Here is a 25,608-nt window from a genome sequence, read left to right on the forward strand (position 1 = left end):
AAAAACCCCGCTGACCCACAGACTGGGGCAAGCCCTACGATTTCTGTAATGGCTCCCAAGCATTCTAGTTAAAGATCGGTTGTGATATCTGTCCGGCAATGTTGATGGATAGATAGTGTCCGAAAAGAGATGTTTCCACTGGGTTTAATTCTTTTCTGCTCTGTCTTTTGGTGGTTCCTTTGAGGGTTTTGATGATCAGGGCAGAGGCAAAAAGTACTACCCCCAACCAATGAACAAAGGAATATCATAGCCTGAGTTACATGTGACTCACTAAATTTAAATTAAAAAACTTATTGTACACCACACATACACACACAAAGAAAGAAGGTGCCACCCCCATTTGGTCCTGTCTGTTGTCCTCAGTCCTTGTAATCACCTGTTGCTTTTGGCAATGTCCATCTCCAGTTTCTTCTGGGGGGACAGACCCCAAGGGCCAATCTTGGGGGCCAGCACCAATGTGGCCCCGACCTCTCCGCCAGTGAATCTCAGGTGTACATTCTGATTGCCTTGGGGTCAAACCTAAACAGCAGGGTGGAGGCAGCTAGTGCCAGATGAAGCCAGATTTGGGACGAACCAGGAAGTTGCACCGGGGCCCCCCTAAGAGCACAGAGCAGAAAGCATTTCACAGCAATTTTAGTCATAGCAGGCCAAACTAGAACCAATCAAATCTTCATCTGTGCATTGTGAATACATAAACTAAAGGTGGTATACATACACAGTAGAATACTACCCAGCTATAAAAAGGACCAGATGAATCTCGGAATAATTATAACAAGTGTAAGAAGCCAGGACAAAAATATATATTATATACTTCCACTTCTATGAAAAGTCTAGAAAAAGGATGCCAATTTTTAGTGAAAGCAGATCAGTGGTTACTTGGGGGTAGGAGAGGAGGGCGCCAGCAGGTGGGAAATTGTGGGGAGGATTACAAAGGGGCTGGAGGAAACTTTTGAGGGATGGATCATGTTCATTACTCCATTATGGTAACGGTTTCAGGGGTGAATACCTGTCAAAACAAAATGTATATTTTAAATGTGTGTGGTTTATTGTATGCCAGCCAGACCTCAACAAACCTATTGAAAAACACAATAGGATTTGGAGTGCCTGGATTGGCTCAGTTGGTAGATCACGTGAACTCCGGAGCTCAGGGTTGTAAGGTCAAGCCCTATGTGAATATAGGACTACTTTCTTAAAAAAGTCTTTTTTTAAAAAATCAGTCTTTTTTTTTCTTTTTTTAAAGATTTCATTTACTTATTTGACAGAGAGAGACTGCGAGAGCAGGAACACAAGCAGGGGGAGTGGGAGAGGGAGAAGCAGGCTTCCTGCCAAGCAGGGAGTCCAATGTGGGGCTCGATCCCAGGACCCTGGGATAATGACCTGAGCCAAAGGCAGACACTTAAACCAACTGAACCACCCAGTGCCCCCTAGAAAATCAGTCTTAAAAAAAAAAAAAAAAAAGAAAAAGCAAACAAACCAAACACGAATAGGACTTAGGGTTAGACATGGCTCTTGGGAACACAGTAGGGAATCAAGACAACTCCAAACCCTTGACCTGGCTTGACCACCTGAGTAAATAAAAGGATGGCTCATCACGCTGGGGGGCTCAGTACAAGACTTGGGGGGGGAAGGGGAACAACCTCCAAGCAGACAAGCCCAAGATGGGAACAGCTCTCAGAAGAAAGGTACAAAATTTGGAAGTCATTTAGCCCATTAGTGCCACCTGAAAGAAGAGTCACAAGACACTCTATTCTGGATACCAAGATCCTTATAAAGATGTCAGTTTTCGAAAGCTGGGTGCCTCCAGTTGGAAGCCGCTCCTTCGGCTCATTCATGATCTCAGAGTCCTGAAAGATCGAAGTCCCACTCGGGCTCTCGCTCAGAAGGGAGCCTGCTTCCTCTCTCTCTCTCTCTCTCTCTGCCTGCCTCTCCATCACTTGTGATTTCTCACTGTCAAATAAATGAAATTTGGTGATTTAAAAAAAAAAAAAAACAAAAAAACAAAACAAAAAAAAAGATGTCAGGTTTTCCATAAAGCAATCTATATAGGGGCGCCTGGGTGGCTCAGTGGGTTGAGCCACTGCCTTCGGCTCGGGTCATGGTCTCAGGGTCCTGGGATCGAGTCCCCTCATCGGGCTCTCTGCTCGGCGGGGGGCCTGCTTCCCTTCCTCTCTCTCTGCCTGCCTCTCTGCCTACTTGTGATCTCTGTCTGTCAAATAAATAATAAAGTCTTTTTTAAAAAAAAAAAAAAAGAAAGAAAAATCTAGAATTTTAGATCTAAATTCACATGGGAATTTAGTTTTTAATAAAAGTAGCATTTCAAGTCTGTTGAGAAAAGATGAGTTTAAATGAAAGGCAATAGGAAAATGGGAAGGAATTTTGCATATGATAAATTCCAGATGAACTCAAGATCTGGATGTAAAAAAACGAAAATAAAAATGTAGCCAAGGGGTGCTTTGGTGACTCAGTGGGTTAAAGCCTCTGCCTTCAGCTCAGGTCATGATCTCAGGGTCCTGGGATGGAGCCCCTCATGCGGCTTTCTGCTCAGCAGGGAGCCTGCATCCTCTTCTCTCTCTCTCTCTCTCTGCCTGCCTCTCCCCCAACTTGAAATCTCTGTCAAATAAATAAATAAAATATTTTTTTATATGTAGCCAAGAGCTAAGGAAAAAGATTCTTTAGTCATCTCAGTGTGAAAAAGTTCTTTTTAACTATGATATGAAATCCAGAAGCCACAAAAAAAAAACCACCTTATTTTACTGCATTAAAAAACCTACCCAGCAAAGTCAGCAAGAAACTTACAACTGACTTCTTGAAGAGCTGTTTTTCCTGCAAACCCTTGTACGTCAATCAGAAACAAAAAAAATGGGAGAAATGGACAAAGAATAGGGTTGTTCACAGAGAAGACAAACAGCTCTTAATTGTATGAACTTTAACTCACTAAGGAGAAATGCAAATTAGAACTTCACCAAGAGAAGATAAAAAAAGATAAAAAAAATCTGGTATGTCAGGGCGCCTGGGTGGATCAGTCGGTGAAGCAGTTGCCTTTGGCTCAGGTCATAATGTCAGGGTCCTGGGATCGAGCCCCACATCAGGCAGAGAGCCTGTTTCTCCCTCTCTCTCTGCCTGCTGCTCTGCCTCCTTGTACTCTATCTCCGTGTCAAATAAATAACCCCCCCCCAAAAAAATCTGGTATGTCACTGATGGGTGAATGTTCTGGAAAACAGCCTTTATATGTACTGCTAGAGGTGGCGATCGGTATGTGCACGGCCTCTATAAAGGGACATTTGGCAAAAATTGTAAAAATGACTATTTTGACATGGCCTTGGGGCAATTCTTCAAGGAATTCCTACTACAGGTATCTTTTCATATTTGAATAATGATGTCCTTACAAAGTCTTGGTGACTCTCTGTAAGACCACTTGGAATAGCAGAATTCTGGAAGCAACTTAAATGTCAATGGATAAGGAACAAACTACATTTTGGTATGGCTATGAAGAGGAATACTATACAGCCATCAAAAGGAATGTATGGATAAGGAACCATCTTCAAACCTGGGGTACCCACAACCCCCTCCTCAGGTTTGATCATTTGGTATTAGACTCAAAGAACTCAGGAAAGTACTTTACTTAGGAGTTTTATTTTAAAAGACACAACTCTGAAGCAGCCAAATAAAAGATGTGCCTAGGACAAGGAATGGCAGGGAAGGACACAGAACTTCTGTGCCCTCTCTCAGCAGCCCACCAACCCAGCACCTCTGTGTCCACCCATCCAGAACTGCTCCGATTTCCTGACCCCCTCTCCTCCCTGCAGGAGGTGGGGAAGCTGAAAATTCCTGCTCCTGATTGGTTTTTCTGGGGTAAGGAGGGGTCCCACATGGAGTCACTTCATTAGCATGAACTCAGGTGTGGTTCAAAGGGGCTCATGGTGAGAACCAAATTCACTCCTGTGACTTAGAACATTGTAAGGATTTTAGTAACTCCGGGCCAGGAACCAGGGACGGGGGACAAGGACCAAATCCATACATTTTTTTTTTTTTAATCATACTACATTTTGGTTAGGTCTGCTTATACTCTTTCTCTGGAAGGGGAACCAGGGATACGAGGTAACTCTTAGTTCAAAATTTAAAGTCTAGGGCGCCTGGGTGGCTCAGTGGGTTAAAGCTCTGCCTTCAGCTCAGGTCATGATCTCAGCGTCCTGGGATCGAGTCCTGTATCGGGCTCTCTGCTCATCGGAGAGCCCGCTTCCCCCCCTCTCTCTGCCTGCCTCTCTGACTACTTGTGATTTCTCTCTGTGTGTGTCAAATAAATAAATAAAATCCTTAAAAAATGTAAAATGTACACGTGAAATATATTACCTCTCTGAAAAAACAAATGAAAAGGACTTTGTAGCCCATGTCTTAGCTTTTAATGCCTGCAATCCCCCCAGCTTTCTCATTTCCATGCTTCCTGGGAGCCACTCAGTGTGCAGGGAAATGGTGTGCAGATCCCCTTGTCTGACGCTGGTGGATTTCACCAGCTTCAGACCAGCAGCTCCCCCAAACACACCCTCCCCTCCAGACTTTTCCCTAGGTAGCCATTCACTCTACTGGTGACACCCAGGGCTTGCCTCTGAGCTCTGTTCTTGAGACACTTCTAAACACTTCTAGGATTACTGTGCTCAAACCTCACAACAGGGACACCTGGATGGCCCCCAGTCGCTTAAAACATCTGCCTTCAGCTCAGGTCATGATCCCAGGGTCCTGGGATCAAAACTCCACATGGGACTCCTCGCTTGCTCGGTGGGAAGCCTGCTTCTTCCTCTACCCTCTGCCTACCACTCAGCTGACTTGTGCTCTCTCTCTCTCTGACAAATAAAATCTTTAAAAAAAGAATACCTCTTGGGCGCCTGGGTGGCTCAGTGGTTAAGCCGCTGCCTTCGGCTCAGGTCATGATCTCAGGGTCCTGGGATCGAGTCCCGCATCGGGCTCTCTGCTCAGCAGGGAGCCTGCTTCCTCCTCTCTCTCTCTCTCTCTGCCTGCCTCTCTGCCTACTTGTGATTTCTCTCTGTCAAATAAATAAATAAAATCTTTAAAAAAAAAAAAAAAAGAATACCTCTTGTCATTCAACCTCACAGACAACATGCACAGGTGATATTATAGAAGGGAAAGTGAGGTTGGGTGACTGGTCGTCACTGGAAAGGGGAATTGTTATCAGAGCCTCTACTCGTGAGTCTCCATCACTGGCGCTTAAAGTTGGCAGACCCCCTTCTCTTCCCATTCCCTCCCCAGCCCTGCCCTGGGTCAAGGAGCCAGGCCAGGGCCTAAGCACAGTCGGTGTCCTATGGACACGAGTTTATTAGAGGGGCCAGGGTCAGAGTGGGTACATCTGGGAGGAGGTGACAGGGGGCCTGGGCAGCTCAGCCAGCCTGACGTCAATAGGACAGAAGGCTGGGGTGGGGGGCCCACAGCTAGTGGACCTTGGGTCAGCGGGCGAGCAGGTGGGCTACTCTTCACCCAGCGAGTGTCAGCACCCAGGGCACGGTGGAGGCTTCGGGAGGACTGCGGAGAAAGGACGAAGAGGCTCATCAGAGAAGAAACTTACCGCATGCACACAGCTAGGAGGTGGCAGGGCTGGGCCAGGGGCCCAAGCCTGCTGGACCCCAGGTCCTGGGTCCCTTCTTCCCATTTTATCAGGCCCCGCACCTGCTTCCTAGGCTCCCAAGGCCAGCCCCAGCTGCTGTCCCCAACTCACTGTGGAGAGTGTAGGTGCCCGGCTCCAGCTGCAGTTGGGGGGGCGGGATGATGAGGAAGCCGCCCGCCAAGGGGTCTTCAGCCACTGAGAGGCAAGCTTCGAGGGGAGCGCAATGCCACTCAGGGTTTGGGGAAGGGCACTTGGATAAGACAGGCACCGGGTGGGGCTGGTGGCAGCACTGGCTGTGGGAAGGGGGCTGGCCGTGGAGGGAACAGGGAGGTGGCGAGGGGCTGGGCGGCCCAGGAAGGAAGGAGGACCTGGGCCTTTGGACCCCTCTGAGCCCCACCGTGCTGGGGGTGCCGCTCTCGAGTCCAGGCCCAGTGGGACGGCTCCTTGGCCATGACCTGGCGTGAGTAGAGTCCGTAGTAAATAGGGGGTGGGAGGTCCAGCCTTGTGCCCCCCACCCCAGAACGATGGCGGGGCCTCACCTCCTCACAGCACTCGCGGCTCACCATGGCCCGGAAAGCCCATCCGGGCCCACAGCTTATCCCTCTGATGCAGGGAAATCCGCCACCCGGAGATGCCAGTCTTTTCCCAGGGCCCACAGAAAAAATCACGCATTTTGGGGTCCTCCACATCCTCCTCCATGTCATTAGCGAGAAACCTGGCAGGGCAGCGAGCAGAGGCCATAAGCCTGTGGGTCCCCCCCCACCCCCCCCGCCCCCGCATCCCACAAAACCCCATCTAGCGTCTCCACCGCCCGCCCCTGGCCACTCACAGAGCCAGGAACAGGTTGCTGTGGGTGTACTCGTGGAGCTTCAGGTTGGCGCGCCGGAAGTAGACCAGCACCATGGCCAGAAGATACTGCAGACCCAGAAAGGGGGAGAGGTTACAGGGAGGAACAGGGGAGGGGGGGGGCTCTACTCCCACGGTTGTCACCTCACCTTATCTGAAATCTGGAAACAGGGATCTTTGGAAAGGAATTCCTGGAGGAAGCTGTGCTCTGCGGTAGAGAAGAGAGATGGCGGACTGGGGTTACCATCGGCCCCCATAAGACAAGAGCGGCTTCAGGGTTCCAAAGCCCAAGCCTCGGCTGAACCCACATCCTGCCAGGACCCCTCCCTTCCCCTTGCCACACTGGGGTCACCTGCAAAGGGAAGGGACAGAGATTTCAGAGGCAAGCGTGGGCAAGGGAGATCCTACCTCTCATCCTAATGTCAGTGCCAGGCCCCACAGCCCCTTCCATGCCGGCCCCCAAGTGAACTCACCCAGCAGGTTGAGAAAGGCCTGGAGCTCCTGGTGCGGGCGCTGATGGACAGACCCACTCCCCCCACCTGGATGGCTCCAGCCCCCCAGCTTCACCTGGGTGGCAACCTCGGGCAAAGTGGCCAAGTCTTGAGTGTCGCTCATCTCAAAGCGGGTGGGAGCAGGTGCGGCGGGGCAGGACGGCCTGCAGAGAAAGCAGCCTCCGGATTTAGCACCTACCCTCCTCGCCCCCACAAATCCAGGGGTTTGGTGAGGCTGGCCTGACAGAGGACCTCCAGGAGGTGGGGAGATGGGCGTGGAGACTTGGAATGGGGGGCGGGGGGGTGCCAGGAGCAGACAGAAACTGGCCTCTGTGTGGGGTGAGGAGGCCCGAAAAGCAGCAGAGTCCCTGGAGCCCGCAGCAGCAGCAGCACCCCCCACCCCACTCCATCCCGGCACCCCAGGCCGGGCCAGGGAGGAAGCCGAGCAGCAACAGGGCCCCGTGGAGGGCTTCCTAAGTGCCTGGAGCTGTGCTAAATTCTTTAAGAGCATTATCTCTCTTCCTCCGGGTAGGTGGGTCTAGGTCAATACCCATCGCGCAAACATGGAAGTGAAGAGCGGAAGTCTCATGGCCACTTAAATACGCGGCCTGCCTGACCCTCAAAGCCCAGGAGTTTAATTGCTCCTCTGGCCCCCCAACTCTCCCCTCACCAAAGCAGCATACTTGGAAGGACCACCAACCCACTTCTTCACGGAGAGGAAAGTGAGGCCCAGAGTGGGGAATGTGATTAGACCAATAATTGCATTTAGAGTCATGTGAAGTGGGGTCACCTCAAAATTTTCACGCTACGGGGAGAGGCACCAACTCCGGGGCTCAGAAGTTGCCGCGCACCACCCTGTGGCCAACCTGGGGACCTCCACCTAGGCTCCTACAAGCCAAGCCGCCCACCCTTCTCCAAACAGCCTTACCTGAGCTAGGGGATTACCTACAGCGTGACTCCAGCCCCGCAGCCGGGATTTATATACTCCTGGCGCTGCTCCGCCCCCGAAGCCCTCCACCAATCAGACCCCTTCCTGGGGAGGGGGTGGGGCTTTGGGCCATCACCACCCACTTCTGCCTGGAGTGAACACGGTCTCCACGTTAGCCTCCCAGCTGCGGCCTCCCAAGGTAAGAGCTTCTCCAAGGGTTCATCACCTGCAAGAGGGGTAAAGGCAGGACGGCGGGACCCCAGGACCGGAGTGGCGACACGGCCCCCTCCCCACCTCTTCATAAAGGTGGAGCCAAGGGGCGGGCCGGAAACGGGGCCGGAGCACCATTCACTGATTGTGCCTTGGTGGGGCTGGGTTGCTGGCCGGGGCTGTGTTTGTTTCAGATCCAGGAACCTCAAAACCTAGGAGCCAGAGAGGAGAGTGTCTTGGCATGAGAATTCCCAGAGTCCACATCCCCCTTCCAAGATCCTTGAGCGGCAGGGGGAGCCTTGTCAGTGGCTCGGAGGTAGGACGAGAGGCCTTTGCCAAAGACCAACAAGCCCCTCCCACCCCACCCCACCCCACCCGAACCCAACCCCACCCCACCCCCAGTCCGGTGCACACCTTAAGCCTTTCTGCCTTCACTGAGTCATTTACTCTCTCTACAATCCCAGGCGACAGTCAGCACCTTTATTACTTTCTACATTTGACAAGTGATACTTTTTTCCCCCATTTTTTTTTATTGTGGTCAAATACACATCACGTACAATTTAGTATCTTAGCCGTTTTTGAGTAGATTTAAGTACATTCGTACTGTTTTGCAAACATGACCATCATCTATCTCCAGAATGCTTCATCTTGCAAAAGTGGGTGTCTACACCTATCAAACAATCACGCCCCCTTCCCCTCCCCCAGTGCAGGGTAACCACCATGCTGCTTTCTGTGTCTATGAATTCAGCTACTCTAGGGGCCTCCTACAAGGAGAATCAGGCAGGAGTTGTCTTTTTGTGACCGGCTTATTTCGCTTAGCATGTCTTCAGGGTTCATCCGCACCCTGGCATATGTCAGAATTTCCTTCCTTTTTAAGGCTGAGTAATATTCCGCTCCGCGGATAGACCGCAGTTTGCTTATCCGTTCATTCACCGATGGGCAGGCACATAGGCTGTTTCCCCCATCCTGGCTCTGGTGAATAAGGCAGCCATGAGCCTAAGTGTACGAATATCTCGAGACCTGGCTGTTCATTCTTTGAGGTGCACACTGAGAAGGGTCAGGTGGTAATTCTATATTTAATTCTTTGAGGAAGCATCAAGCTGTTTTCCACAGCTAGGGCACCATTTTGCAGTCGCGCAAACGGAGGCCAAGGGTTCTAACTTCGCATTGTGGCCAACATTGCTATTTTCTGTTTTGTTGATGGTAGCCACCCTAATGAGTGAGAGGTGCTAACGGATGACTTTTAAGATACGTATTTACGGTCACCTGGGTGGCTCAGTCGGTTGAGCATGTGCCTTCTGCTCAGGTCATGATCTCGGGGTCCTGGGACTGAGTCCCCACATCTGGCTCCCTGCTCCATGGGGAGCCTGCTTCTCCCTCTGACTCTCCCTCTCCAATCTCTCTTGCTCTCATTCTCTCTCAAATAAATTAATCTTTAAATAAAATAAAATATGTATTCAATAAAAATGGAGGCCAGAAAGAAGTTGAATCATTTATGCTCCAAATCCCACCAGAGGTGACAACAGAAGTGGGCTCAAGTCACATGACCAACACGTCTGCCACTGCGAGGTTGTTTTTGTGGTTCTCACTGACATTTTTCAGATGCGAAACTGAGGCTCATTGGGGCCTCAACCTGCCAACGTTTGAGTGAAGGAGGGAAGGAATGTGGCAGGGCCCGGTGTGGAGGCCAGGCCTGCGGACCTCAGTTGCCACAGTGCCACGCTTCACTGTTGGACACTCAGCAGCCGTCTCGGCTTTGCTCCCAGTCTCAGGCTTTGACCCTGGCTGCCAAGTGTGACTTTTCATTCCTAGGGACTCTCCCTCCTGTTCTGCGTTCCTTCGTCTCTGTCAGTTTCTGAATCCATTAATCTCTTGATCTTTATGTCTCTCAATCTCTCTGCATTTCTGGGTATCTGGGTATATTGGGGTCTCTTGGTGTCTCCGTGTCTTGGGGTTCTTGTGGTGTCTCTGGATCTCTGGGTCTCTCTCAGTGTCTGGGTCTCTATATGCATCTCTGGATCTCTTGGTCACTCTGGATCTCTGGACATCTCTCAGTTTCTGCATGCCTTAGAATCTTTGGGTTTCTGAGTCTCTGTGAGTATCTCTGAATCTCTCCTTTCTTTGTGTCTCTGGTCTGAGTCCTCTCCTTGGGGCCACCTCCCACACTCCCTGAGGCTGCTGAGCCTCTCTCTGACTACAGGGTCCCATCAGGCCGCCCTGCTTGTGTGTGTGTGGGAGGGGTGCCATGTCTGTGTTTCCCCTTGTGTATTTGATGTTGGCCTCCCCAGAAAGGAAACTGTGACCCCCACGGTCTCCATACCAAGTCCCCTAAACATGTCACTAAAGAGCCTATAACTGAATCAGTTCCCATGTTTGTCACGACCACCCACGATGTTGATATGGTTAGTGACCTCGTTTTACAAATCAGAAGGATGACAACTAAACCCCAGAGTTTGGATGGTCCCTGGGAGATTATGCAACTCAGCTAGTGAGGGGAGGGCCACATTTCAACCTGGCGGTCTGGCCTAAGCCACGGAGCCTGGCTGTCTGGTCTAGCGCTGTTTCCAGACAGAGCCTGACACAGAGAAGGTGTTCAGAACAAACGAGCGAATGAATGAATAACGAATCCCCCAGACCAGCTGTGTTTTCAGCCCCCCACCCTCAGCAGGTGAGTACAAAGAAGCCTCAGGTGGGTTTCAGGCCCAATCCCTTCAGTGCCAGCCTTGGGTTCCACGCTCCACACTGGAGAGAACGTTTTCGTTTTTCATTTTGAAAGAATTCTCGACTCACATAGATATTGCCTGAAAAGTATGGAGGGATGCTTGGGTGGCTCAGTCGGTTAAGCGTCCAACTCTTGATTTCGGCTCGGGTGGTAATCTCAGGGTCATAAGATCGAGCCCCACACAGGGCTCTGCACTGAACGTGATGCCTGCTTACGATTCTCTCTTCCTGTCTCTCTGCCCCTCCCCCACTCCCATGCCTCTTAAAAAAAAAGGAAAAGTATGGAAAAGTTTGTGGCCTCTTTGCCCAGCTTCCCCCAATGCTAACATCTTACAAACCAGAAAAAAGAAAAAACACTGAGAACCAGGAAATTGACATTGGTATAAACAAAACTGCACCTCATCCAGATTTCATCAGTTTTGACAAGCACTCATTTATTTATTTGCATGGTGTCTGGTTCTATAAATGTTATCACACGCTTGGACTGGTGTATCTGCAACCCCCAAGCAGGATACAAACAATTCCATCACCCAGAGGAGCTCCCTTACCAGTCCTTCAGAGGCACACCCTCCGCCCCACCCGCCTCCAGCAACCATTCCTGTGTCACCACCGTAAGAACATTACACAATTAGAATCATACTGGATGTGACCTTGGAGGCTGGCTTTTTCACTCTGCGTTTCATCTGCCCAGGTTGCTGCATGTATCAAAGGTTCGTTCCTTTTTATGACCATGTTTTGTTTTTTAAAAGATTTTATGGGGGCACCTGGGTGGCTCAGTGGGTTAAAGCCTCTGCCTTCGGCTCAGGTCATGATCCCAGGGTCCTGGGATCGAGCCCCGTATCGGACTCTCTGCTCCGCAGGGAGCCTGCTTCCTCCTCTCTCTGTGCCTGCTTCTCTGCCTACTTGTGACCTCTGTATGTCAAATAAATAAATAAAATCTTAAAAAAAAAAGATTTTATGTATTTGTTTGTTTGTCAGAGAGAGAGAGAGAACACAAACAGGAAAGCTGCAGGCAGAGGTAGAAGAAGAAGCAGGCTCCCTGCCGACAAGGAGCCTGATTCAGGACTTGATCTTAGGACCCTGGAATCACTTCTTGAGCCGAAGGCAGGAGCTTAACTGACTGAGCCACTCAGGCATCCCATGACCATGTATTTTTATTACCAACTAGTATTCCACAGTTCGGAATGGGTTGTCACCAGTATGGACTATTACAGTTAAAGCTGCTATGAATGTTTGTATACGGTCTTTACATGGCCATACGTTTTTATTTCTCTAAGATAAACACCTAGGGGGAGTCATATTGTAAATGTATGTTTAACTTTATAAGGGACTGTGAAACTTTTTCAGAGACAATTTTCGTATTGTCAGTATTCTTTATTTTAGTCCTATGGTTTGTTTTTCTTTCTTTTCACTCCCTCCTAGGCATTTCTACCTGTAAAGGAATATGTAACTTCTCTTTTTTAATTATTATTTTTGTTTTATGTGTTATTTTATTATTTTATTTTATTATCTTTTATTATTCTGACATCCTCTACATATAAACTTTCAATAACTGGATTTCTAAGCAACAAATTCTAATTAAATAATTTTGGGGGCGCCGGGGTGGCTCAATGGGTTAAGCCTCTGCTTTCAGCTCAGGTCATGATCTCAGGGTCCTGGGATCGAGCCCACATCGGGCTCTCTGCTCAGCGGGGAGCCTGCTTCCTCCTCTCTCTGCCTACTTGTAATCTCTCTTTCTCCGTCAAATAAATAAATAAAATCTTTACAGAAAAAATCTTTAAAAAAATAATAATCTTTACTGGAATTCTTTGTATAATGTGTCACGCATTTCTGTGTCTAACCATACTTACTTATGTGGTTTCCTTAGTCGTGTGGGTTTCATTTGCACTTCCCTAACGGCTGATGATACTGAACATCTTGTGCTTATTTTCAATTGTGGAGTGTATCGTAGCCCTCTTCAGCCCTCTTCCCCACCAAGAGATGTTAGCCCTCCCTCCTCCATTTCCTGTGAATGTGATGTGCTTTGGAAACAGGGTCTCTGCAGATGTAATCAGGTAAAGATGAGATCAGACTTGATAAGGGTAAGCCCTAGTCTAGTATGACTGGTGTCCTTAGAAGGGAAGAGCCACGGAGACAGACACAGAGAGGAGAACACCAGGTGAAGACAGATGCATGGGGAGGAGGGGAAAGGGGGCCCTGGATGGCTCAGTTGGTGGAACATCTGACTCCTGGTTTTGGTTCAGGTCATGATCTCATCAAGGTCATGATCTCATCAAGGTCACAGAGATTGAGCCCTGCGTGGGCTCCAGGCTCAGTGGGGAGTCTGATGGAGATTCTCTCTCTCCCTCTGCCCCTTGTCCGGCGCTCACGCCCTCTCTCTCTCTCTGTCTCAGATAAGATCCCCAGACCGAAGACAGCCATGTAACAGCAGAGGCAGACGCTGGAACGTTGTGACTGCCATCCAGGGAACACCACAGTGTGCCTGCACCCACCAGAGAGACAGCATGGAGCCACTAACACCTTGATTTGGGGCTTCTGGCCTCCAACGCGGAGATAGTAGCTTTTTCCCAAAGCCCTCCCGCTCATGGTGCTTTGCTATGTGGCAGCCCTGGGACATGCGTACATTTTGCAACATAGTAACAACAAAATTAGGGGTCGTTCCTCAGTACATTTTTTATTGCCCTGCGTCAACCACATAGAAAAGTACACAGACCAGAGAACGTGCATCTTCTCTGGTCAAGTGTTTCTTGGGATCTGTTGCTTGTTTGTTAATTGGATGTCTGTTTTCTTATCGTCAAGTCTCGAGCATTCTTTACATATTCTCAGTGCAAGCTTTTGTCAGATAAGTGATTTGTAAATATTTTCTCCCGAACTAGAGCTTGTCATTTTGCCTCTTACTGTTGTCTTTCAGGGAGCACAGCTGTCATTTTTGATGATGTTCCGTGATCGACTGTTGTTAATAAACTGTGGGATTTCAAAGGTAGGGGTTCTCCCATTCGAGGGCCTCAAGGAGCCCAAGAGAGAGACAAAAATAAGAGAGGAGAGGGTGCCTGGGTGGCTCAGTGGGTTAAGCTGCTGCCTTCGGCTCAGGTTGTGATCTCAGGGTCCTGGGATCGAGTCCCGCATCGGGCTCTCTGCTCAGCAGGGAGACTGCTTCCCTTCCTCTCTCTCTCTGCCTGCCTCTCTGCCTACTTGTGATCTCTCTCTCTCTGTCAAATAAATAAATAAATAAATAAATCTTTTTTAAAAACTCCCATAATTAAAAAAAAAAAATATATATATATATATATAAGAGAGGAGAGAGGGAGCCAAGGGTAGATCACTCTAGAAGAAAAAATCAGAGTCTCAGGGCTGGGGATGCCCAGTCTGGGTGTGTAGGAGGCCCAGGGGGCAGGATGGGGGGCAGGAGCTGGGGTGGGGGGGACTGGAGGATGGAGGAGCTGGAGATGAGCCCTGAGTGGGCATGTTCGGGGGGTCACCATGGAACACAATCGTGGAGGCAGAGGGCAGCCAAACTTCCAGGCCTGGTTCTGGAGGCCCTTCTCGGCCCATGCTCCTGGATTTGCTACCTGAATTGTCTTGTCTATTCCACTGGCTGTAGATCTTTCCAGAGGCCGCAGAGGCTCTTCCCAGCCCTGACACTCCCTCATGTCCACACTTATACCTCTCGCTGCCTCTCAGCCCTCTCTGCTGGTTTTCTCCAGGCACCTCACAATCTGCCCCCAGGAACCATTCCTTCCTCCTGTCCCCGACCACTTACCAGCAGTTGTTCAAAAGCAACATAGTAACAACAAAATTGGGGTCGTTCCTCAGTACATTTTTTATTGCCCTGCGTCAACCACATAGAAAAGTACACAGAACAGAAATGAGTTCCGTGATGAATTTTCAGAACCCACCTGTGTAGCCGGGGGCCCCACGTGCCCTGCCCAGTCTCTATCCACCGCCCCCATCCCCCATGCTCCCCAAAGGCCAGTCAGTGTTCTGGACTCTAATCTCATCAGTTAGTTTTGCCTGTTTTTAACTTTACGTAAATAGAAGTACACAGTAGGTTTGCTCTGGGGTGAGATTTCGTCATGCTGCTGCTTCCTTCCCCTTGCTGGTGAGAATTTGGATTTTTTTTTTTTTTTTTTGACAGATAGAGATCACAAGCAGGCAGAGACAGAGGAGGAAGCAGGCTCCACGCTGAGCACAGAGTCCGATGCGGGGCTCCATCCCAGAACGCTGGGATCGTGACTTGCACCAAAGGCAGAGGCTTTAACCCACTGAGCCACCCAGGCGCCACTTGGGTGAGAATTTGAAAGTATTTTTACTTTCTTTTGCATCCCTGACATCCAGTTCATCACTACATCTTGTGGATTCTCGCTCAAAAATCGCTCCCTAGTTCATGCCCATCTCCCCCCAGCTGCCTCCCCGGCCATCAACTCCTGCCTGATGACCCCTGTGGTCTGCTGAGTATTCTCTGCCTTCTTGTGCTCTTGGCCCTCCCTAGAGTTGCAGTGATCTTTGAAAAATAGTCCTTTCAGGGGTGCCTGGGTAGCTCAGTCAGTTAAGCGTCTGTCTTAGCTCTGGTCATATTCTCAGGGTCCTGGGATCGAGCCCTGCATCATGCTCCCTGCTCAGCGGGGAGTTGGTAAAAACTTAAAAATAAAAATAAAATAAAAATAGTCGGGGCACCTGAGTGGCTCAGTGGGTTAAAGCCTCTGCCTTCAGCTCAGGTCATGATCCCAGGGTCCTGGGATCGAGCCCCGCATCAGGCTCTCTGCTTAGCGGGGAGCCTGCTTCCTCCTCTCTCTCTGTCTGCCTCTCTGCCTACTTGTGATCTCTGTCTGTCAAATAAATAAATAAAATCTTCAAAAAATAAATAAATAAAAATAAAAATAAAAATAGTCCTTTTAATAAAATACAACCTCCTTAACCATGGTACTTAGATATGATCACATCTTGTTTCCCTGTCACCTCCCAGTACATCAATGCCTTTAGATCAGGGACCTGGTCAGCTTTGTCTGTCCCCAAGCTTCCAGCCCTGACTCAGAGCCTACTGTGTAGCCCTCTGCTCACATTCCCGGGGATGAACTGATGGCTTACCAGGCCCTGCACCCTCTGGTCTTGCTCCTGACCGTGGCCCTGGCACCGCCCCTCCCCCACCTTCCATTCAGACCAGCTTCTTTAGTTCTTCTCTGAACTCTGTCCCCCACTCCTTGCCCCAGGGCCTTTATGCATGCTAGTTCCTCCAAATAAGACAGGTGTCCCTTCTCTGGGACAATTCTACTCCCTTACCCCCTTTTATACTTACCGGGTGGCTTGCTTCAGTTGCTGGAATTTGAATAGAAATGGTTTATGCCGTATCTGAGCAGAAGCTGTCAGAGTCCCAAGATGGTTCTACCCTTCCTCTTTTCCAGCTGCACTGGACAGCCTCTCTAGCCTGGAGTCCGGAAGAAAGAAGCCATGGAACGGATCCCGAGCCAAGCTGTAAAGGGCATGGATTGTGAACAAGAGATAAACGTTTGTTTTTGAAAGCCACTGAGATTTGGGAATTGCTTATTGTCGTATCAGATCTCTAGTTGCTGCTGTGACAAACTGCCAGCAATAGAACAAATTTACTATCTTTTATATGAATCTATTCTATTGCAGGTTCTGGAGGTTCCATGTGGACCTGGCCTGCTTTCTTTGGTTCATGGCCTCACCCTCTGTCTTCACAGAGAGCAGCCCCATGTCTTCAAATCTCGAACTCGGATCCCACTTCCACTTTTAAGGACCCTGATGATGACATTGAGCTCACCTAGATAATCCACGATAATCTCTCCATCTCCAGATCCCAGACTTAATTGCCTCTCCAGAGTACCTTTCGCTCTGAGGTCAGATTCCCAGTTTCCAGGAATTGGGAGGCAGACATCTTTGAGAGGCCGCTATTCTACCCACTATATATATTACAGCATAATTTATGCAGTGCTACCAAATTTCCTATTTATAAAATCGTATATTAGCACTGCGTGCTATCTATAAAAATACACATGAAACACAAGGATATGGGGGTACCTGGGTGGCTCAGTCGGTTGGGCGGCTGACTCTTGATTTCAGCTCAGGCTGTGATCTCAGGGTCATGAGATCGAGCCCCGTGTCAGGCTCCTTGCCAGGCATGGAGCCTGCTTGGGATTCTCTCTCTCTCCATCAGTCCTGCCCCACATTGCTCATGCTCTTTCAAAAGGAAAAAAAAAAAAAAAGGATATAAAGAATTTGGAAGTACAAGGATAGAGAAAAAAATTAGGCAAATACTAAAAGAAAGTTGAAATAGCTACATTAGTATAGCTGTTAACAAATTCCAGGTTAAAAGCATTACCAGGCAGAAAGAGGGTGCTTCCGTAATGATTTCTAAAATATATAGCAATTTAGAATTTATTTATTCTTAAAAATAAAGTCCATGGGGCACCTGGGTGGCTCGGTCAGTTAAGTGTCTACCTTCAGCTCAGGTCATGATCTTGGAGTGCCAGGATCAAGTCCGGCAATGGGCTCCCCAATCAGCAAGGAGTCTGCTCCTCCCTCTGCTCCTCCTGCTGCTTGTCCTCTCTCTCTCTCTCTCCCTAATCAATAAATAAAATCTTTTAAAAAAAAGTAAAGTCCATAAGCAATAAAAATATGTAACTATATTGGGGTGCCTGGGTGGCTCAGTGGGTTAAGCCTCTGCCTTCAGCTCAGGTCATGATCCCAGGGTCCTGGGATTGAGCCCCATATCAGGCTCTCTGCAGAGAGCCTGCTTCCCCCCACCATCTGCCTGCCTCTCTGCCTACTTGTGATCTCTCTCTCTGTTAAATAAATAAATAAAATCTTTTTTTAAAAGATATGTATATATATGTATATATAGAGAGCCACAAAGAAAAATAAATAGCAATAAAGCAATAAAAAGAGGTAAACTTAGGGCGCCTGGGTAGCTCAGTCGGTTAAGCCTCTGCCTTCAGCTCAGGTCACGATCTCAGGGTCCTGGGATCGAGACGCGCATTGGGTGGGCTTTCTGCTCAGCAGGAAGCCTGCTCCCTCTCTCTCTGTCTGCCTCTCTGCCTACTTGTGATTTCCTTCTCTCTGTCAAATAAATAAAATCTTTTTAAAAAATAGGTAAACTTGTATATAGATACATAATATATATATAAAATAAATGGATAAAACCACAAGGAAAAACAGACAAATCATAATTGCAGATTTGATGGTACATAAAAAAAGAAAAAAAAAAGATTTGACAGCCCATGCAGGCAAAAAAATTACCAAAGGCATAAAAGATAGGAAGAAATAATGAATAATGAAGCCTCTGCCTTCAGCTCAGGTCATGATCTCAGGATCCTGGGATCAAGCCCCGCATCGGGCTCTTTGCTCAGCGGGGAGCCCACCTACCTCTCTCTCTCTGTCTGCCTCTCTGCCTACTTGTGATCTGTCTATCAAATAAATAAATAAAATCTTTAAAAAAAAAATGAAGAAAGAAAGAAATGTAGAGGCGCCTGTCTGACTCAGTCAGTAGAGCATGCAACACTGATCTCAGGGTTATGCGTTCAAGCCCCATGTTGGGAATGGAACCTACTAATACATAATACAAACACACACAAAAAAAATCAGAAAATAAAATACACATCAACTGACAAGATCTCCCCTCACCGAAAAAAACAACCACAAGTCCAACGAAAAGTACCCCCCACCAAAAAAAGAACATATCACATTTCAGGTCACAAAGAAATCATCGGTAAGTTCAATAACATAGAAATATTATAAACAATATTGTCTGAGCACATAATAAAATAAGAAATGATTAATAAAGGCAAAACCAAAAGCAAACTGCAATACCAATTTCTAAAAAATAATGAGAATGAGAATCCTTCTTATTGGATTCTGTGAAATCTGTTGAAAGCAACAATCAGAGGGAAGTTTGCTGCGCTAAACACTTTCACCATGAAAATGAAAGAATGAAAAGAAATGAATTTAAATTCCCAGCTCGAAGTTAGAGAAAGAGCCACAAAGTAAACCCAAAGAAAGTACAAATGGGGAAACAAAAATAAAAACAAAAACAAAGATGAATGGATTGAAGAATAAAAATTGGACTTGGATTTTCAGAAAAATTAGAAAATAGAAAAAAGTACCAGCTCACTTGTTTAAGCAAAGGGTAGTAGGGGCACCTGGGTGGCTCAGTGGGTTAAAGCCTCTGCCTTTGGCTCAGGTCGTGATCCCAGGGTCCTGGGACTGAGCCCCACATCAGGCTCTCTGCTCAGCGGGGAGCCTGCTTCCTCCTCTCTCTCTGCCTGCCTCTCTGCCTACTTGTGATCTCTCTCTCTCTCTGTCAAATAAATAAATAAAATCTTTAAAATAAAGAAAAGAAAAGGGCAGTAGAGCACATGTATAATAAGTAAGAAATGACCAGGGGAAAAACTGTGGACAAAGAAATATGTTTCCATCTTAAGGTTCATTTCCAAATCTCAGAGTGAGGAGTGCAGTAAACTCTCTCCCCAACGAAACAACTGGGAAAAAATAATTTTGACAACTCAGCTATTCAGTGTCTGGAAGTTATCCTACAGGCATATGCAACAAACATAGAAGAATTCATTAAGGAAAATCTCAGTAAGAACAGTGAGAGCTTGTGGCATTTGGGCCACCACACACTCCTTTCTCTTCCCCTCCCCCCCCTTCTGTCTTCCAAAAGCTGTCTTCTGGGGCTGTGCAGCCGAGAAAACAGGGGGCCCCCCTCTCCCATTCCAATCCCTATTTCCCAGTATAGAGTGAGTATTTTCACTCCAGGAGGGACAAACGCTCAATGGTGTCACCCCCTTGTCACGGAAACTCTCTCTAGTCCAGGAAGGTGCAACAAAAAAGAACCAAGCATCTTCTCCCCCGACACAACCCACACTTGCAGGGAAGAAGCTCTACTCCAGGCATGACAGGCCTAAAATACTGGATCCCCAGGCTTCACACCCCAGCCGTCTCCTAGGACAGGTGTTGCGTGCCAGAAGGAAAAGTCCAGAAGACCTCAGGCTACTGTCCCCCTCCCCCACCAGCTTACAGAGCAGAGACTTCACTCGCGATAATGGATGCTCTCCCCACCCCTAAATCCCACAGGGTAAGACAGGGGTTCCGGCCCGGGGGGAAAGGCAGGCCATAAGGAGGAAGAGCTCCATGGTTCTACCAGAAGGAACTGATTTTATCTGGCACAATGGCAGCCTGTGGCTTGTCTTCTCATTCCCAGTTCCTAGGTAATAAAAACTTGAGTTTTCCATCTTGGGCCTTTCTCGCTTTTTCTCTCTTGGATCAGTTATTCTGAGGGAAGCCGTGCTGTAAGCAGTCCCACGGAGAGGCCCACGGGGCAAGGAACCTTGGTCTCCAGCTGGGGAGGAGCTGAGGCCTGCCCATAGCCGCGTGAGGGAGCTTAGAATGGAACTTTCTTAAGCTTCGGCCTCCGCGGAGCCTCGAGTTGACCGCAGCCTTGCTTAACTCATTAAGTTAACTCATTAAGATGAGCTCATGAGAGAGACCACGAGCCAGAGCCCTCAATGAGGCCGCACCCAGATTCCAGGCACCCACAGAAGTTGCTAGAACACAGGAGATAGATAGCTTCATGACAATAGATTGCTAAACAGAGGACCAGTCCTAGCAGTCATTAAAACAAGTATAAAGCCTCTGCAAGTAACACAATGTGGTAGGGGTACAGGAAAAGACAGACCAGCAGAATAGAAGAGAAAATCTAACCGCAGTACAGGGGAAATCTGGAGCGGAACAGGAGGCACAGGCAGGATCTCAAATCCACCGGAGAAAAGGTGGCCTTTATAATAAATGGTGTGGGACCACCACCAGCTCTCTGGACAAAGAAGAGAAAAAAGACCCATTCTTTACACTCTAGGTGAGAATACACTTCGGGTGTATCAGGAATCGAAATGTCAAATATAAAACCATAGAAGTACTAGAAGAAAATATGAGTGATTTCCTTATTCCCCTCTGAGTAGAGACGGCTTTTCTAACTCTGATTCAAAATCCAGAGATAGTAAAGGAGAAGATTAATAAATTCTACCACTTCATGTGAAGAAAAGAGCTTTGCCTGGTGAAAACATGAAGAAGCTGTGACGGCCATCTTGGGATCCTGAGAGGACAGGTCAGGAGACAAAAATCAACACGCTGAGAATGTCAGGGGAGAAAGATAAGAAAATCCTGGATCTCTGATGACATCATTGAGCCATTTAATTACCAGAGGCATTTACCACCTACTGGGGCTTCTCATCGTATGAAATAATAAACGTCCTTTATTTTAAAGCCTTCAGAAGAGGAGACTTTTGCTTGGGTTGAAATGATCTCATGCTAATCCTTGATCCACATAAAACATCCCAGCAAAAGGAACATTGTATACAAACTAGAAAACAAAAGCTTCTGAACAAAGGAAGACACCAGACAAATTAAGATAAAACTTTTCAACCCATGTCCTTAGTATAGAAAGAACTATTACAAATTGTGAGGCAAAAGACTAAAACCCAGATTTTTAAAAATGGGGAAGAGATCGCAACAGAAAATTCACTGAATAAAAGAAATAAAAATCATTTTCAAACGTATGAAAAAATCTCCAAACTCAAATAAATCAAATTAAATCAACACCAAAACACCTACCAGATTGGTAAAAAGTAAACAATATGACAACATATTTTGTTGGTGAGGCTGTGGTGAAACAGACCTTCCCATGTTGCCAGTGGAAACGGGAACTGTGTGACCCTTCTGTAGGGAAATTTGGCACATCTAACAAAGCTACGTGTGTACTTACTTTGTGGCCCAGTAATGTCACTTCCAGGAATTTCCCCTGATGTACACCTCCAACAATATGAAAATATATATGCATGAGGTTATTTATTGAAGCATTGCTTGTCATTGCAAATAATTGAAACACACTTTACATACTATGTCGTACATGGGAGATAAGTGAGGGGATTTGGTACATCCAGACAATGGAATACTATGCAGCTATAAAAGGGGAAAATGGGGGGCACCTGAATAGTCAGTTGGTTGAGTGACCAAATTGATTTTTCAGCTCGTCATGATCTCAGGCTCATGAGATCGAGCCCTGCATCAGACTCTGAGCTCAGCGTGGAGTCTTTTTGAGATTCTCTCTCTCTCTCTCTCCCCCGCTGCCCCTCCCTGCTCTCTCAAACAAATAAATAAATAAAATTTAAAAACAAAAAGAGTGAAGAAAATCTCTATGAACCACAAGGGAGTAATTTCCAGCATATAGGATGTTATCCTTTATGCAAGAAGGAGGGGCTATAAGGAAATATACCTGTATCTATCCATTTGTACAAAAAATGGGATATTTGTGCAAAAAAGAAAAAAAACAAGACAGATAAAACCAGAACTGATGACATTTATTACCTTTATGGAGTAGGTGGGAACAGGTTAGAAAGAAGCCAGGAATGGAAATAGCATAGAAGGGTTTAGGGAGGAATGACCCTTCCCTGAGTGTGTTTTTGTATAGCGCTGACACTTATAGACCCATGTTAATGTCTCCCTACCCCCAAAACAATAAATAAATAAAACCAACTGGACTATGGGAGGGTGCCCAAAAAGGAAAATAAATAGAAAGTCATGAACTTCACTGCATGAAAAATAAGTAACATGGGGCACCTGGGTGGCTCAGTGGGTCAAGCCTCTGGTTATGATCCAAGGGTCCTGGGATCGAGCCCCACATTAGACTCTCTGCTAGCAGGAAGCCTGCTTCCCCACCCCTACCCCCGCCTGCCTCTCTGCCTACTTGTGATCTCTGTCACACAAATAAATAAATAAATAGTCAAATAAATAAATCTTAAAAAAATAAGTAGCATAACCACACTGAAAGGAGTGGGGAAGACAAAAAATTCCCCTAAGTCACTTTAGATACCAGTATTTTGACCACATACTGTAAGGCAAAAGACAGAGGTACTGAACAACACAGGTATTATACTCGAATTACAGTATTTGTTTTTTAGACTGGTATGGGTTAGAATTCTGAAACTATCTAATGTATATACTTGTATTAAGCATTAAGTAACATCCTGTGGGTTTCTCACTGTTAGAATAAGGAAAAGGGTGTCTTGGATTGGAATCAAAAGCATTAGTATAAAGTTGTGATCTGCATATATGTTAAACACATATATAACATGACACATGTAACACATGCATGTGATATATGTAAACACACACGCACACAGAGGAATAGATCTAGAAACAAAGAGATGTATGCAGGCATAATTATATCCCTACTCTACACACTGACGAGGCCTAGAGAAAATGGCCTCCAGCGGCCGTGAGCACGGCCAATATCCAGATCATAGTTCTTCAGTTCCATTCTCCAATAAACGTATTCCGGGCTCTTTGGAGAAATGGTTCGTTTCCAGGCTAGGGCAGTCCTGGTTGACATCATGAATTCAACATCATCGGAGACCCTGACCAAGAATGACCCACCTAAGCAGCTCCGAAATTCCTGACCCACAGAAACTATGAGACAATAAATATTTGTTGTTTTAAGCTACAAAGTTTTAGTATAACTGTTACATAACAATGAATAATGTGCCAATGATATGCAATTTGGAATCCTGGATTGGATTGTGGACCCAGAAAAAGACATTAATGGGACCATTGGCACAATTAAAACAAGATTTACAGATTAGCTAATAGTATTGTGGTGCTGTTCATTTCCGGTTTCAAGAACAGTCCTGTGGTTGTGTAAGATGTCAGCATTAAGAGTGGTTTGGTGACGGGTATACAGGAACTCTTTGCACTGTTTTTGCATTTTTTTGTAAGGCTGAAATTATTTCAAAATAAAGAGTTTATTTTAAAAAGAACCAAAATATGCCTAATGAAAGTTGAAGGAGTATAATAATAAAGAGCAGAAATTAATAAAAGAGGAAAAATTTTAAAGTCAAAATTGGGTTCTTTGATAATACCCATAAGATCAACAAACCTCTGGCAAGACTGATTCAGAGAAATTTTTAAAAGAGAAGGCACAGGGGGGCGGGTGGCTCAGTCATTAAGCATCTGCCTTTGGCTCAGGTCATGATCCCAGTGTCCTCAGATCAGGCCCTGCATAGGGCTCCCTGCTCAGCAAGAAGTCTGCTTCTCCCTCTCCCACTCCCCTGCTTGTGTTCCCTCTCTCGCTGTGTCTCTCTCTGTCAAATAAATAAGTAAAACTTAAAAAAACAAAGAGAGAGAGAGAAGGCACATATTAACAATAATAGGAATGAAAAGGGAGCTAATAACTACGGGTATTAGAAAATAAATATATGAGGATATTATAAACAACATTATGACAACTTTTATATTTATATTTTATATATGAAACATATACTGGAGTGCCTGGGTGGCTCAGTCGGTTAAGCCTCTGATTTGGTTTCAGCTCAGGTCATGATCTCACTGTTGTGAGATTAAGCCCCACATCGGGCTCTGAACTCAGCTTAGAGTCGGCTTGAGATCCTCTCCCTCTGACTCTCCCTCCACTTGCATTCTCTCTCTTTCTCTCTCAAATAAATAAATAACTGAATAAATAAAATCTTAAAAAGAAATATATTTATTTTATATACTTAGATTTGTTTACATGAAAGTAGACAAGTCCCTATAGAAAAATATAATTCACCAAAACTAAAACAGATGGAAATAGAAATCCTGCTTAGTCCTATAACAGTAAACAAATTGAATCATTAGACAAAATCTTATAAAGAAAACTCCAGGCCTATATGGTTCCACCAGTAACTACAATTCAAAAAATAAATAATTACAATTATTTATTAACTACAATTCAAAAAATAAATAATTGCATCTCACACAAATCTTTCCAGGATATAGGGAAAAAAAAAAAGAGGGCCCTTCCTCCACACATCATCAGGGTACCATACTTGATACCAAAAAGTCAATAAAGACTACATAAGAAATTCTGCAGTTTCAGAACATAGACATAAAAACCTCAAGCAAATCAATAGTAAACTGAATCTAATAATATATAGAAAAGATAACATATTGTGCGCAAATTAGATTTATTCTAAAAAGGCCAGGTTAGGGGCACCTGGGTGGCTCAATGGTTTAAGCATCTAACTCTTGATCTCAGCTCAGGTCTTGATCTCAGGGTCTTGAGTTCAGGCCCCGACATTGGGCTCCAAGCTGGGCATGGAGCCTTCTTAAAATCAATCAATCAATCAAGAGGCCAGGTTAGAGATGAGAAATTTAATGAATGCAATTTAGCCATTTAACTTAGAGAGGAAAAATTGCAGCCCTTTAATGAAGGCACAGAGTGCATCTTCCCATGCCCAGTGAAACCCACCCCACAGGGCACATTGCAGCAGTAGCGGACATGTGGCCAAGAGTAATGGAAGAGGCAGGGTCTGGGCAGAAAGTCTGAGCCAGTTGTTGAAACAGGATCTAAATCCTGGGAGCTTTATTGGGCATGCAGTCAGCTTCATACTGAAAAAGCAAATCCATGGGGTGCCTGGGTGGCTCAGTGGGTTAAAGCCTCTGCCTTCAGCTCAGGTCATGATCCCAGGGTCTTAGGATCAAGCCCCATGTTGGACTCTCTGCTCCTCGGGGAGCCTGCTTCCCCCCCTCTCTCTCTGCCTGCCTCTCTGCCTACTTGTGATCTCTGTCTGTCAAATAAATAAATAAAATCTTTAAAAAAGAAAATCCTTTCAATTCTTAACTGGAATATTTTGGCAAGCATCTTTAAAATAAAACAGCCACTCAAGTTTATGAGAAACATGATAGTGAGGTAATGACTTAAAAATAATATAAATTAGGGTTGTGGGGGTCGGGGAGATGTGCTGGGAAGAGGAAAT

General features: G+C 46.5%; 1 long non-coding RNA gene and 1 pseudogene across 2 annotated transcripts; one reads left to right on the forward strand and one right to left on the reverse strand.

The window, feature by feature from the left end:
- Positions 1-6,003: 6,003 nt before the first annotated feature.
- LOC123388766 lies at positions 6,004-7,112 on the reverse strand (annotated as a pseudogene).
- Positions 7,113-11,410: 4,298 nt separating this feature from the next.
- Positions 11,411-16,330, forward strand: LOC123388763. 2 transcript variants are annotated; one of them, XR_006603273.1, is made up of 3 exons: positions 11,411-11,520; positions 13,204-13,790; positions 16,210-16,330. It is a non-coding gene; the product is annotated as an uncharacterized LOC123388763 (long non-coding RNA). The 2 variants fall into 2 exon arrangements; XR_006603271.1 differs by lacking the exon at positions 16,210-16,330 and adding an exon at positions 14,946-14,988.
- Positions 16,331-25,608: the final 9,278 nt, after the last annotated feature.

The sequence above is a fragment of the Mustela putorius genome, unplaced genomic scaffold, assembly GCF_011764305.1.
Source record: "Mustela putorius furo isolate JIRA1106 unplaced genomic scaffold, ASM1176430v1.1 tig00000128_pilon_pilon_pilon, whole genome shotgun sequence".
Taxonomy (NCBI): Eukaryota; Metazoa; Chordata; class Mammalia; order Carnivora; family Mustelidae; genus Mustela; species Mustela putorius.